At 39.3% G+C, this 16,338-nt stretch overlaps 1 long non-coding RNA gene across 1 annotated transcript; it reads left to right on the top strand.

Annotated features, from left to right (window-relative positions):
• The first annotated feature begins 3,710 nt into the window (after nucleotides 1–3,710).
• On the top strand, nucleotides 3,711–12,846 carry LOC123388492. Its single transcript, XR_006602997.1, has 3 exons — nucleotides 3,711–3,826; nucleotides 5,639–5,726; nucleotides 12,283–12,846. It is a non-coding gene; the product is annotated as an uncharacterized LOC123388492 (long non-coding RNA).
• The last annotated feature ends 3,492 nt before the right edge of the window (nucleotides 12,847–16,338 follow it).

Here is a 16,338-nt window from a genome sequence, read left to right as displayed (position 1 = left end):
AGAGAATTCCTTTATTTTCTCGATCCATTTACAAATAAAATGTATCTTCTACTCAAAAACTGGCAACACAGATCAATAAATAATAAGGAAAATATCCTAAGGTACAGAAGGAAGAGAAAGCTATTTAATGAAATTGGAAAGTACTTCTGTTGCAATCTTAAATGACACCCACAGCAAGTATACACCATCATTTAAAAACATATCTATTATGAAAGGAATGTACAGAAATGTGTCACTCCATGTGAAATATTGTCTTGAATATAGTGAAGACCACTAATGAGGCCCTATTATTGCACTTAGTAAAAGATTATTCCCCATAAAAGGAAAGTATCAGAGCTTGATAACAAAATGAAATCAGAATCTCTGAAAGCCTCAGAATTAAGGGGGATGTCTAGAGATACCCTCTTCTAAGGGAACTTCCAACATTTTCTTCTCTCTTAAAAGTGGATGTCTCAGGGCGCCTGGGTGGCTCAGTGGGTTAAGCCACTGCCTTCGGCTCAGGTCATGATCTCAGGGTCCTGGGATAGAGTCCCGCATCGGGCTCTCTGCTCGGCGGGGAGCCTGCTTCCTCCTCTCTCTCTCTCTCTCTGCCTGCCTCTATGCCTACTTGTGATCTCTCTCTGTCAAATAAATAAATAAAATCTTAAAAAAAAAAAAAAGTGGATGTCTCAGACTTAGCCCTTGAGGCAGAAAACACGATGCCAAGGGAAAATACTGGATATAAAATGCTTAAATGAAGAAAAGCAGAAATGCATAAGGTAGGTAAAATAAAAATTTAATTTCTGAAAGACAAAGATGTCTGATGACGGTGGCTGACTTAAGGCCTTAGTTTGACTTCAAATGAAAAAAAGTTTAAAAAGAAGCCCCAAATGAAGTCATTCTACCCCCGAGACAGCAAACAAGATTCAATTGTAGCTTCAATTTGTCTCAGGAATGTGATCTTTTAACATTCAATCTGAAATTCCAGATCAGTACAAGTGAGGTCATCTGCATGATAAAAAGGCTGTCAGTCTCTCTACCCCCAAAAAAGATGTCCTAGTCTCAAAAAAATTCTTTCTTTTCTTTTGGTAATAACTGACTTGCCACACCCACCTGCCTATAAAAAAAAAAAACCTTCCATTTTCTACAACTCCTCAGACTCTCTACTTGCTGGATGGGATGATAACCTGATTCATGCGTCAGGCATAAACTCAATTAGATTTTCACATTTACTCAGTTGAATTTTGTTTTTCAGCAAAACTGAAAGTAAAAATGTAGCACTGTGAGCGAGTTTCCTCAAACTGGACAAAATGCTAAACAGTCATGTTTCCTGGTGCCTTTGTCTACTGGTGGTTTTTTCAGACTGGAAGGACAAGAGAGGGACTGGCAGCAGGAATTGTTTGTGTATGTGGAGCACTACTGCCATTGTGAGGAAAGAGTTTCAAAACATCCCACCTTGTTACAGCTTCCTTCTCTTGAGGCCAAAGTCTGACCTATGTGGAAGGAGACCAGGCTTGAGTTCCAAGCTGCATTTCTTGCCTACTCCTCTAAGGCCTAACAAGACACTAGGACTTTGGTAGTATCTGGATGTAGAGCCTAGAGACCTGGAGAAGGAGGGGGCTGCAGTGAGTTAGTGGCTTCCAGGAGGTGCAGGCATAGGAAGTCAGGGGACAGGGCTTAGTTCTCAAGGGCAAGACTACAAGAATCCACCCAAAGACAAATGCAGGTTCTTGTGGGCATTTGTCTCCTGTTCTTGCCCCTTGCAGCAAGAGTTAGCAGGCTTTCACATGCTGTCACTAAGCTATGGTGATTAGGTCCCTTGTGGCTAAAGTGTCAGAGTAAGATGGACAAGCTTGTTCCAAGAGAAGTTTAGGAACATCTGTTATGCTTATGGATCACAGACCACACAAAATACTAGAGCCCACTGTAACTTTGGCTAGCAGGACAGATGCATACACCTAAATGGGTTGGCCAAGTGGAGAGGAAGACCAGGAAAAATTCTTTTAAGTCTAGGAGGAATTAGCTACAGTAGATTTGTAGCTGATTTCCCAGGCCTAGATAAAAAGCTTGATGGGAGTCTTCATCTAATCTCAGGTATCACAAGACAAGCCTATGAGACACCTTTGTCTCCAACCAGCTATAAACCAGAGAATAGAGAACGCTGATTGATAGAATAGGATTAGTGGTTGCAGGATTCAAGGTGTTGGGGAGGAAAATTTTTACTATGCCCTTCAAGATTCATCCAGCCAGTATAAGGATTAAATGGACATGAGAAAGATTAATAGGAGGAAAAAATAAGTTTAATTATGTGCTCACAGAGGCCCAATAATGAAATTGAGAACTAAAAAAATGACCAGTCAGGCAGTTTTTATATTTTATAGACAAAGCCAATAAATCTGTAAGAAATTGACAGGACAAAGAAAACATATGCTCGGGGGCTTCAATTAGTGAGGAATTCTAGAGGGAATTTGGACTGGAGTAGTAAATCAGTTAAAAGTAACAAAGTTTGTTTATACAGACTTCTTGGCCCTAAAATTTTTATCTTTGGTGATAGGGATGTCTCTTAACCTCATACAGGGAAGGTACCTCTCACAGAGTGATTTTTTTCTTGATTTCTGGACACAAAGGGGAGTCAGAGTGTTTCTTTTTTTTCTTTTTTTAAGATTTTATTTATTTATTTGAGAGAGAGAGCCTGAGAAGGGGGAGGATCAGAAGGAGAAGCAGACTCCCCACAGAGCAGGGAGCCCCAATGTGGGAGCAGACCAAAGGCCTCCAGGATCATGACCTGAGCAGAAGGCAGCTGCTCAACCAACTGAGCTATCCTGGTGCCCCAGAGTGTTCTTTTGACATTGGCTTTTTCTTAAGTTACTTCTCATTCAAAATCATTAATATGCTAAAGTGGAACACTGTCATGGGGCGTGGGGTGTTGCTAGAGAAGGCTGCTGGAGCCCCTGTGATGGATTTTGGATTTCCTTTGGAAAAGCCAGTAAATAGTTTTATGCCCTCCCCTCTTGTGATACTTAAAAAATCAAGATTACACCTCGGGTAGGTCTTTTATTTATTTTTTTCTTCAACTAGCCAAAATTAGATGGAATGGCTTAGCCTCTACTTCTAATCAGGCAGTGGGGAGCCAGAATGTTTTATGATCTGAGATCCACAGCAATCCTACCAAAGGCTGCTAAACTTCCCTTGGAATAAGCTTGTCCACCCTACTCTGACACTTTAGCCACAAGGGACCTAATCACCATAGCTTAGTGACAGCATGTGAAAGCCTGCTAACTCTTGCTGCAAGGGGCAAGAACAGGAGACAAATGCCCACAAGAACCTGCATTTGTCTTTGGGTGGATTCTTATAGTCTTGCCCTTGAGAACTAAGCCCTGTCCCCTGACTTCCTATGCCTGCACCTCCTGGAAGCCACTAACTCACTGCAGCCCCCTCCTTCTCCAGGTCTCTAGGCTCTACATCCAGATACTGCCAAAGTCCTAGTGTCTTGTTTGGCCTTAGAGGAGTAGGCAAGAAGTTCAGCTTGGAACTCAAGCCTGGTCTACTTCACATAGGTCAGACCTTCTTTCACTGGTTGGCCTCAAGGGAAGGAAGCTGTAACAACTTGAGATGTTTTGAAACTATTTCCTCACGATGGCAGTAGTGCTCCAAATATGCCCCAGACCTGTCTTCAAAGAACTCTTCCCCCGCCCTTCCCGTCTGAAAAAACGCCACAAAGAGACAAAAGAACCAAGAAACATGGCGGCTAGCAAGTTGCCTGGTTTGAAGAAACTTGCTCACACTACCACACTTTAATCTTCTACCTGAAATGAAACGGAGACTGTAAACCACCTACCATTATCAGGTACCTTCTTCTCTCAGAAATTACATTTCCACCCAACCTTGTCTAGGCTGGTCTGCCTGACTACTCTCAGGTTTTCATGACCAGTGTTCTCCCATGGCACCGAATTTTCTTCTTCAGGGGATAAATCGTTTGCTTGCTGGGATGGGTGGCTCAGTCAGTTAAGCTTTGGCTCAGGTCGGGATCTCAAGGTCCTGGGATCAAGCCCCGCCTCAGTGCAGAGTCGGCTTCTCCCTTGGCCGCTGCCCCTCCCCCACTTCTGAGCTCACACACCTGTGTGCTCTCTTTCTCTCTCTCAAATAAATAATAAAATCTTTTTTTTAATTTAAAAAAAAAAGAGATAAATTGGATATATTCAGACATAAAAAAGAGAAGACACTGCCTGAAGGCTGAAAATCTCAAGCCAACAATTCACAAATTCCAGTGGTCTTTGACCAGATCACCTCCCAGACAACCTGGGAGTCTTCTTCATTTTGTCATTTTTTTGTGTTGAATTGTAGACAACCATTTGGCACAAGCCATAAAAGGAGACCAGACAATTGTCATTACTGCATGCAATACACAGCATGAGACATACAGTTTACATATGCATAAATTCCAAATAGAGGTCTTCAGAGTTTTATCTCCTGATTTCATCATTTAACATTAAGATAGTCTTTCCTAGGCCATTAAACATTATTCAATTAGTTCCTGTGGCTTTATGGTGGTTTTGTGTATGTTTGTATGTATTACACTTAATCTCTTAGATGTAGGATTATAATATTTTCTCCTTAGTAAACTAAGGAATAGTGACTCCAAAGATCCAGAAAATACCCAATGTGATGATCAAGAACTTAAAAAAAATTATCTTAAAACCTGTTAAGATAACCAATAACATTTTGCATTATGTATATCATTTATCAATGCATATGTTTTCAGATTTAGGTTCACACACACACACATAAAAAAAAAAATCTGTACTAAAATTGAATTTATGTATTACACTGTGGCTTGATCAGACCATACTCTGAGGAGAATGAATTCACACGTTACCAGATAAAAACCTTGTTTTTCAGTACTTCAAGATGGTATTATAAATATGATGCAAATTATTACATATGTATATAATGCATAGATATATATGATGCAAACACTTGAAACACACCCTCAAAAGACTGATTTGCAAAGTTACATGTTAGATCTAAGTACATTCGATATTCTGTTTGAATTGGTATATAATCAGAAGTGCTTTTGGCTCTCTAGAACACAGGTTTATGTGTTTCATTCAATGTTATCACATATGTTAGACATGGAGTAAAATACACTTTGCCATTTCTCTTACCGGTTATCAGCAAACTTTTATGGTTTGATCCTCAAAGTCCGGCACTTTTCTCCCTAAATCACACCACAAAATGTCTCTGCCTATCAGGACAAAAACAATGGAATTCAGGCTTTGTAAAAGCTAAAGGGAATATCTGGTATACCTCAAGTGAACTGATCCATAAGTAACCAGAATGACAGACTCATTGAGCACTCTCCAAACACACACACAAACATACATACACACACTAGTTATGCTTACAAAGGAAATATCAATAAAACTTGGCTCTACCACGTGGGACTTCAGTAAGTGGGGCTGCCTCATGCTTACAGGCACCACCAGGAACATGGCCACTAAAAAAGACAGTCTGCAAAGAATGAACTCAACAGTCCTGAGCCTAAAGAATTCCAGGACCAAGAGCAACTACATTTCTAGCTTTAGATATGGGACACTATCTCTATACACACGGCTGTACCCTTCCAAGGAAACACTCATGTCAAACTACTCCCCTACAGGAGGAAGCCCAGCTCCTCTGGTCCAGATTCTATGGCTGAAACGGGAGGGGAAGGTTAGAGGTCCTTTCATTCCAACACAAGAAATGAGGTAAGTTTCTCAAAGGATCTCCAAGGAACTTAGAGTGGCTAATGGCACCAATGTCCACTCACCATCAGAACTCAACCATGACTACCCTACAAGAGAGCCAGGCACAGATGAGGCTATCACAAAAGCTAGTTCTTTTTCTCTGTATTGATAAAAGCATACTTTTCAAAGTGGAATGCTTGCCTGGGTCATCAGAGCCAGCAGATACCATACCTAAAACAGATCTTGAACCACTGGAATGCCAAAGCAGAGCACCAGGCCAGCGGCTTTCCCTTTCTTTAAGAATGAGACGCTGACGTAACAGAGAGTGAGAAGAACACCACAAGCGGAGAGGCACCCATGAAACCGTAGCCACCCTTCTTCACTCTACAATTACAAGTCATGACCTATCTGGAGGTCTCCACACCAAAAGGTTGGATATCTTGTAAGGTCAATGGGGAATTTTCCATCAGGAAATATGTACGAAGCTGGCACAGAGAAGAACACTAGCTGTATATAGGCAGGCCTAAATACTGCCATCCCTGTAAGGGGTTACTACCCAAAACACACCACCTGTCTGTTCTTGCAAGAGCTCAATGGCACCAGAGTCCTGTCAGGAGAAAGGAATTAGCCCTGGAACTGACCGTGAGCCTGCAGAGCCACAAGAATGGCTAGCTGCTGGGCTCAGATAATCCCTCAAGGCCTTCCATTCTGTTTGTGGTTTTCATCCACTCCAGTCTCCTAGGAGATGCTCTGGGTCATGATGGCACGTCAGTGTACCCCCATTCCTTCCATACAGGCCCTTCTTGTTCCAGACAAGACTTACTCTAGACTTCTGGTGTGCCAAACTCCATCAATGACGTTGGCTACATATGGCGCCCAGCAGTGGCCTGTGCTCTGTCACTGCCATCACAGTGAGCCCAGACCCACCAACATGGGGAAAGCCAGCCTGTAGAAACCTACAATGTCCATATTCTCAAGACAATTGCCCCCAAGGCCTGCACTTGGCTGAAGTCTTGGCCCACACTGTTAGGCAACCGAGGCCCCACCTCCCTACTTCCTGTGTTTGGACTTCCTGCAAAATCCAAACGGGCTCTAACCTAGATGCGGGCCTCTAACCTAGCGGATGCCACACCAAAACCCTGACTTTGTCCACTTCTCCTGCTGGGCCACAGAGAAGAAGGTACCGGGAGGCCAGGCATGGGTCCAGAACCTGCTCAGCCTCCCACTGGCCTGCAATCCCCCAACTGGAAGGCCTTACAGGGAGGAACCACTCGGGACTTGGGGGTTGATCAAACTATTTCCGCACGATGGCAGTATTGCCCCAGAAAAGCCTGGTGGCCCTACTGCCAAGCGTTCTTCTCCCGCCCCTCGAGTTTTGAAAAAATACCAGGGAGCTCTGGACGCCAGAAAATATGGCAGCCTCGCATCTTGCTCGTTTGCTCATTCTCTTAGCATTTTGCTTTTGGTTTCCATTAGGTAACGAATGGAACTGCTGAGACACCTACCTTCATTGGCCATCTACTCATTTCCAGATTTCAATTTTGACTTGAACAAATTTATACAATAACATATATGGCATAATAGATGTATTTAAATAATACAATTAACTGTCAAATATATACTAACATATATACTATATTGTATCATTATATATATACTATTATTAACACATCATATAATTATATATATTATAATTTTTGCTTCTCAGAAGAACAAAACAGCAACTTTTTCAGTATTTTTTATTTTATTGATTTACAGTTTCCAGTAGAAGTAGTCAGAGAAGATACTTTGTAGGTTTTTAATTTTTTTCAAATTTGGGTTTGTTTTTTTTTTTTTAATTGGGTGAGATTTGAATTCTGGTCTAACATTCCATCTATTCTGGAGAATATTCCATGCATACTTGAGAAATGTTACATTCTCTTGTTTCCATAATTATCTTCAGCCTAGGTCTTCTATCCCATATTTCAAGTGGGTACTGAAGTCCCCATCTAGTTTTATAGAACTCATTTTTCCCTTTGGTTTGGTTCAGGTTTTGCTTCATAAATTTTGGGATGCTGGTCAAGTGCAGGTGTTTGTAACTGTTACGTCTTCATGATACACTGAAAGTGTATTAATATAGAATGTCCTTCCTTATCTCTTGAAAGAATTGTTTTAAAGTGTATTATGTCAGTTGCCAAAGGGTGGCTCAGTTCATTGAGCCTTTGACTCTTCATTTCTGCTCAGGACAGGATCTCTGGGTTGGGGGATGGAGACCCACTGAGTATGGAGCCTCTTTGTCCCTCTCCCTCTGCTCTTCCTCCTGGTCAGACAAGCTTTGTCTCTTTCTCTCTCTCTCTCAAATAAAATCTTTTTAAAAAATATTATATCAAGTGTTATCTCTCTTTTGATAACTATTTGCATAGAATATATTTTATCATTTTATTCTTAACCTATGTGCAAACTGGATGTAAAAGTGGTCTCTTTTAGACAGCATACAGTTGGATCGTATTTTCTTTTTTTTTTTTTTTTAAGATTTTATTTATTCACTTGACAGAGAGAAATCACAAGTAGATGGAGAGGCAGGCAGAGAGAGAGAGGGAAGCAGGCTTTCCGCTGAGCAGAGAGCCCGATGCGGGACTCGATCTCAGGACTCTGATATCATGACCCGAGCCGAAGGCAGCGGCTTAACCCACTGAGCCACCCAGGCGCCCCTGGATCGTATTTTCTTAAATCCATTCTCCCAATAGCTGCTTTCAAATTGCAGATTTTAATCTATTTACATTTAAAGTAATTATTGGTAAGGAAAGACATAGCGCCATTTTGCTATTTTTTTCTCTAGGTCTTACAAAAATTTTTTCTCCTCAGTTAGTGCCTTACTCTGTGATTCATTTTTTCCAGTGTAGCACTTCTATTCCTTTCTCATTCCCTTTTCTGTATATTTAAAATGTTTTCTTCAATTGTCACACTGGGTAATACAATTACTATCTTAATAGTATAACCATCAGTTTGCTTAAATAACAAATAGTTTTTAGAGTACATAAACCTGCTCATTTACACAGGCTCAACATCTTTTATGTTATTTTCACAAATTACATCTTCAAACATTGTGTGCCCAATTAATTATTGTTTGTGTACTTGCCTTCTAAATCATATAGAAATACATATACAAAATACATATAGAAAACAAAATTCAGGGGCGCCTGGGTGGCTCAGTGGGTTAGGCCGCTGCCTTCGGCTCAGGTCATGATCCCAGAGTCCTGGGATAGAGCCTCACATGGGGCTCTCTGCTCATCGGGGAGCCTGCTTCCTCCTCTCTCTCTCTCTCTGCCTGCCTCTCTGCCTACTTGTGATCTCTGTCAAATAAATAAATAAAGTCTTTAAAAAAAAAAAAAAAGAAAACAAAATTCATATAGAAAACAAAATACAACACTTCTAGCTTTTATATGTATCTTTGTAGCTACCTTTCTCCTTGCTCTTTATTTTTTCATACAGTGTTATTGTCTAGAGTCTTCGTTTCACCTTGGAGGACTGTGTTTCTCATAGGGGAAATCTTCTAGTAACAAACTCCATCAATTTTTCTTTTTTAGGAATGTGTTAGTTTCACTGGGGTTTTTGAAAGCTTCTCATGCTAGGTATGGAATCCTTGGTTGACAGGGTTGGGTTTTTTTCCTTTTATAATTTGAAATATGTTCTCTAAATGTCTTGGCTTCTGTGTTTTCTGAAGAGAAACCAGCTGTTAATCTTATTGAGGATACCTTGTTTATGATGAAACTGTCTTGACACTTTCAAATTTTTCACTTCATCAGTGGATTTTGCCAGTTTGGTTATAATATGGACCATCTTTGTTTTTATCTTACAGAGTTTGTTCAGCTTCTTGGATGTGTACATTGGCCATTGTTTCTTCAACTATTCTTTCTTCCCCTATATATCTCCCCACCTTCTGCAACTCATATGATGTGGATTTCTCTAATCTTATCTACACTGGATGGAAAAAAAGGCTTTACCCATGACTTCGTGTGCAGGACCTCCTGGCAGCTACTGATTCAGTTCTAGCATTTCCCTCTCCAAGTTGTACACCAAGATCTCACTGATGTTGAACTCTCTTGTAAATACATAGAGAATGCAAGGTAGTAGGGGAGCCTGGGTGGCTCAGTCGGCTAAGGTCTGCCTTTGGCTCAAGTCATGATCCAAGGGTCAGGGTCCTGGAATACAGCCCCACATCAGGCTCCCTGCTCTCCCTGCTTAGTGGGGAGCTTGCTTTTCCCTCTCCCTCTGCCTGCTGTTCCTCCTGCTTGTGTCTCTCTCTTTGTGTCAAATAAATAAAATGAAATTTTTTTTACATTTTACTTATTTATTTATTTATTTGTCAGAAAGAGGGAGAGAGAAAGCACACAAGCAGGTAGAGAGGCAGGCAGAGGCGGAGAGAGAGGCAGGCTCCCTGCCGAGCAAGGAGCACAATGTGGGACTCCATCCCAGGACTCTGGGATCATGACGCAAGCCCAAGGCATCGGCTTAAACCACCAAGCCACCCAGGCATACCAATAAAATAAAATCTTAAAAAAAAAAAAAAAAAAAGAACACGAAGGAAACCTAGCTTAGGTCCAAGCCCGTTCTAACTTTGCATAGGCATGACCTTCAACTTTTGGCCAAAAAGGAAGGAAGCTGTAATGGTTTATGGTGTTTTCAAATTATTTCCCAATCATGGCAGTATTGCTCCAGATATGAAAACACACACACACACACACACACACACACACACCCCACAACCCTCAAAAGGCTTTGAGCTCTCATCTCCCACCCCCTACCAGTCTGAAAAAAATACCAGTAAGAGACAAAGTCACTATGAAACATAGCTGCCTTAAATTTTGCCCAGTTGTAAGATGCTAGCACTGTTGTTCTTTGCTTTTGGTTGCCAACTGAAATCAAAACTGAGGCTTTGAACTATCCACCCTCACCAGGGATCTTCTTTTTCAAAAATTCAATTTCAAACTGACCTAGTTCTGTTCTTCTTCATACCAGCTTTACATTTCATGCATTTTCCCAATTATAAAGTAGTTAAGGGCAAGTTTCAAGGAGCCAAGCTTAAAAGGAATAAGAAAATTCTGAAAATTCAAGGGCAGGATTAGCACATTTCTAGGCGACGACAACAACTGCTAACAATTATTGAGCACTTATGATGTACCAGTGAATATTTCAAGGCTCTTGATAAAGACTCTTATATTGAGTCTTTACAACAAACCTCTAGATAAGTAGTATGATTCTTACCAGTTAATAAATAAGGAAAGGTAGCAGGGGAAGTTTAAATAGCTTGTCAAAGGTCACAGAGCTAATAAAAGTTAGAGACAAATTTTAAATTACATTAGCCTGACTTCAGAGCTCACACTATTAAGCACTAGGGAGGCAAGTTATAAGCCCACTCCTGAGGCACTGTAAAGACAATTCGCAACTTTTCCTGGTTTTCTTGCATTCTCTGAGCCTTCAGTGCAGGGACAATTCAGGTAACAAATTCAGTTCTATTTTGGGATTTTTGGCAAATACTAACAATAGGGAGAAGTAAGTCAGACTTGTTTGACCTTCAACCATTAGTCCACCTGTTTCCTAGGTCAAGCCCTTTTCACCATGTGTTGCATTTCAATGGAAGCCTTGAAACTTCGCAAAGTCCCCCTAAGCTGATTTTCTTTGCCTTAACCAGCCCAGGGAGAAATTCCCAGAAAAGACACATATCAGCCACCTGTAGATCCAAAAACTCATTTGGCTCAGAAAGAACAAATTAATTAAAACTGGGAACGGAAAGGAATGGAGCCACATTCACATTCCAAATTTTCAAGAGTCAGAAAAATACTGGCATTGCATAATTGTATATATGGATTGCAAGTGTGTTGATATTATTTCTGTATTTTTTCATATGCTATTGAAGATGAGCATAATTAGACACTCCAAAGTATGCATCCTTGGCATAAGGATTGCTTTTTTTGTTTGTTTGTTTTGTTTTGTTTTGTTTTGTTTTAAATCGGACAGAAGGGGCACCTGGGTGGCCTTCAGTTCAGCTCATGATCCCAGGGTCCTGAAATTGAGCCCCAAATCTGGCTCCCTGATCAGTAGGGAGTCTGCTTCTCTCTCTCCCTCTGCTCCTCCCCTCCACTCCTGCTTGTTCTGCTTGTTCTCTCTCTCAGTAGAGAAATAAAGAATCTATTGAAAAAAGAGGAGAGAAACTCTAAAAACCAAGCTGAAGTTACTCTTTTGTAAAACATTTACATTTTTTTAAATTTACATTTGTATGGAAAATCACCATTTGTAAGGGTGTCTTTAATGCTATCCCGGTAAGGATCTGACTCAATCTCTAAACTCTTATCAATGGACAAGACAAAGACTTAAATCTGCCTAACAACCATACTCTTGTCTACTGTGCTTTTCCTGGTAAATGTAACTGACTCCCTGTCCCGCAACACCTTTTGTGTTTCACTGAAGGTGGTATTTAAGGTAGCCATTTCCAGGAGTAACTCAGTTTTCCTGGGTCTCTCCCTTGTATGCAGGTGGTTTATATATTAATCTTTTTTTTTCTCCTGTTAATCTCTTTTTTTTCTTTTTTTTATGACAGGGGTGTCTCAGCCACAAACCTAGAAGGCAAGATGGAAAAGTCTTTTTCCTCGCTACACTATTATGGTATTCATTCTGGCTATTTACCAAAGATTTCTGTTACTCCTCTGGGATACTGCTAAGATGAGTGGGGATACTTGATCAAGACATGAAGCCAAACCCTTACATCTGGTTACATATGTACCTCAGCCTATCTTTGAAATCCTACCAGAACCCTCTAAGGCAGACTATAACAATACAGCCAAATTATGTAGTCAGTACAGGTCAGCCATTTGAATAGAGAAGCAGTGCATAAAAATGAAGAATGTGTAAAGAAAAGGAAATGAAGTGAGCAAGAAAAAAATTACAACATACATTATTATGCAAGTTATATATTAAAGAAAAAACACACACAGATTACACTGATACTTTAGGTCACTTTGTGTTCACTTATCAGAATTCCATATTAACTAAATACTCCATACAGAAAGTTACATTGCATAAATAGAAAAATAGTTTTTGTCTATATTTTTAAATCATATTTTGTGATAACAAAAGTATACTACAAAATGCTCATGAAATACAAAAAAGCTATAAAATGAAAATTGTATGCAAGAAAATAAACTATTATATATATATAATGTGTATATATATATATATATATGTAAACTTAAATGTATCAAGATACTTAGGTAAATATAAAACATGATAAGGAAATCATAAAGATGTGGTCAGAGTTTCCCTCAAGACTGTGGAATTATAAATAGGATCAACATTCCTCTTATGTCACAGGTTAAGTCACAGTTTATGGCAGTTGTCCAACTTGATAAACTATGTAATCACTGAAGTAGATTATACTGCTAATATTCTCTACTTAATTATCCAATTCCTTTCTAAAAATACACCATTCCTATTTCTTACTGAAGTATATTTTACATACAATATTATATTACTTCCAGGTGTACAACAGTAATTCAACAAATTATGTAACAAAATGCTGTGATAAGTGTTGTTAGCATAAATTAGCAAAGTTATTACAACATTATTGACTATATTCCCTATGCTGTACTTTTCATTCTTGTACACTATTTTAAAAAAACTCTAAGTTTGTACCTCTTAGTCCCCTTCACCTATTTCACCCAACCCCTCAGCCTCTCCCAATTGGAAAACACCAGTTTGTTCTACGTATTTATGAGTCTATTTCAACTTTCATTTGTTTGTTCATTTGTTTTGTTTTCTAAATTCTATTTAAAAGTGAAATCTTTAAATAAATAAATAAATAAAAGTGAGAATGTGGTATTTGTCTTTTGTTGTCTGACTTACTGTACTTAGCATAATACCCTTCAAGTCCATTCATGTCGTCATGAATGACAAAATTTGGGGGTTTTTTTATAGCTGAGAAGTACTATGCTATTCTTCACCTATTCATCTATCAATGGGCATGTAGTTTGACTCTATATATTAGCTATTGTAAGTAATGCTGCAATAAACAGAACTACATATATCTCCTTGAATTAGTGCTCTGATTTCTTCAGCTAAATACACGGAAGTGGGATTACTGGGTTATATGGTATTTCTATGTTTAGTTCTTTGAGGAAACTTAATACTGTTTTCCATAGGGGTAGCACCAACCTACATTCCAACCAACAGTGCGTAAGTGTTCCCCTTTTTCCACATGCTTGCAAAAACTTATTTCTTATCTTTTTTTTTTTTAAGATTTTACTTATTTGAAAGAGAGATCACAAGTAGGCAGAGAGGCAGACAGAGAGAGAGGGGGAAGCAAGCTTCCCACTGAGCAGAGAGCCTGATGCGGGGCTCAATCCCAGGATCCTGAGACCATGACCTGAGCCAAAAGCAGAGGCTTAACCCACTGAACCACCCAGGAGCCCCTTATCTTTTTGATACTAGCCATTTTGACTGGTACTAATTGATATCTCATTGTGGTTTTGATTTGCATTTCCCTGATGATTAGTGATGTTGAGCATTCTTTTTGATGTGTCTGTTGGGCACCTGAATGTCCTATTCAGGTACTCTGCCTGTTTTTAATTGGATTATTTGGATTTTGGTGTTGAGTTTTCTACATTCTTCATGTATTTGGGATCAACTCCTCATCAGACAGATCACTAGGAAATATCTTCTCCCATTTATGAGGTTGCTCTTGCATTCTTTTTTAAAAATACTTTATTTATTCGTCAGAGAGAGCACACAAGCAGGGGTAATGGCAGAGAGGGAGAATCAGGCTCCTCGCTGAGCAAGGAGTCCACTGTGGGACTGGCTCTCAGGACCATGGGATTGGGACCCAAGCCAAAGGCAGATGCTTACCAACTGAGCCACGCAGCAGTCCCTTGTTAGGTTGCCTTTTCATTTTGTTGATGGTTTTGTTCACTGCACTTAAGCTTTTTAGTTTAATGTAGTCCCAATTGTTTATTTTTTCTTTGGTTTCCCTTGCTTCAGACAGATCTAAAAAAATATTGCTAAAGTGGGTGTCTAAGAGATTACTGCTTATGTTTTCTTTTAGTAGTTTTATTGTTTCAGGCTTTATATTTAGGTCTTTAATCCTTTTTGAGTTTATTTTTGTGTATGGCATAAGAAAGTGGTGCAGTTTCAGTATTTTGCATTTATCTGTCCAGTTTTCTCAACACCATTTATTGAAGTGACTGTCTCTTACCCATTATATATATTCTTGCCGGCTTTGTTGTAGATTAAGTGACCATATGAGCATGGGTTTATTTCTGGGTTCTCTATTCTGTTCCACTGATCTACACGTCTCTTTTTCTGCCAGTAGCATTCTACTTCAATTACTATAGCTTTGTAGTATAAATTGAAATCTGGGATTGTGACACTTCCAGCTTTGTTCCTCCTTAAAAATAACTTTGGCCTTTCAAGGTCTTTTGTGGCTCCATACAAATTCTGGGATTATCTGTTCTACTCCAGTGATAAATACTATTTGGTATTTTGATAGAAACTGCATTGAGTCTGTAGATTACTCCTCAGGGTCCTGGGATTGAGCCCTGCATCAGGCTCTCTGCTCAGCAGGGAGCCTGCTTCCCACCCCCCCCAAACCTCGCCTACCTCTCTGACTACTTGTGATCTCTCTCTGTGAAATAAATAAATAAAATCTTAAAAAAAGAAAAAAAGAAAGAAAGAAAAAGAAAAGTGTGTGTTCTGCTATTTTGGGATGGAATGTTCTGTATTTATCTGTTAAGTCCATTTGGTTTATTGTGTCATCTAAAGCCACTCTTTCCTTATTGATTTTCCATCTAGATGATCTTCTATTATTGTATCACTGCCAATTTCTCCCTTTACATCTGTTACGATTTGCTTTATATATTTAGGTGCTCCTATGTTGGATGCATAGGTATTTATAATGCTCTCCTCTGGCTGAATTGATCCCTGTATCATTATGTAATGCCCTTCTTTGTCTCTTGTTAGTCTTTGTTTTAAAGTCTTTTTGCATGATGTAAGTACAGCTACCCCAGTTTTTTTCTGTATCCATTTTCATGGAGTATCTTCCATCTTTTCACTTTAAATCTGTATGTCTAGGTCTGTAGTGCCTTCTAGGCAGCATATTAGATGGGCCTTGTTTTTTTTTGTTTTTTTTTTTAATCTATGCCATCACTCTGTGTCTTTTGATTGGAGCATGTAGGCCATTTGCATTTAAAGTAATTGACAGGTATGTACTTATTGACATTTTAAATGTTTTCTTCATTGCTTTTGCAGTTCTTCTCTGTTCCTTTCCTCTCTGGCTCTCTTCCCTCATGACTGATGAATTTTAGTGTTATGCTTGGATTATTTTCTATTTTTTGTGTATACTGAAAAATAATATACTGAATAGTATATTGAAAAATAATACCCATTATAGGTTTTGGTTTGTGGTTACCATGAAGCTCATATATAACATACTATGTATACAGTGGTTTATATTTCACTGATGTTCATTTAAGTTTGAACACACTCTAAAAGCACTACCTTTTTATTCCCTCCTTCATGTTTTACATATAGGATACTGAATTTTAAACCTTCTTATTTATTTATTTTGCAGAGAGAGAGAGAGAAAGAGCACAAACACAGGGAGCAG

Source organism: Mustela putorius, unplaced genomic scaffold (assembly GCF_011764305.1).
Source record: "Mustela putorius furo isolate JIRA1106 unplaced genomic scaffold, ASM1176430v1.1 tig00003899_pilon_pilon_pilon, whole genome shotgun sequence".
Taxonomy (NCBI): Eukaryota; Metazoa; Chordata; class Mammalia; order Carnivora; family Mustelidae; genus Mustela; species Mustela putorius.
The sequence above is the reverse complement of the archived record's forward strand: the minus strand, read 5'-3'. Positions and strand labels throughout refer to the sequence as shown.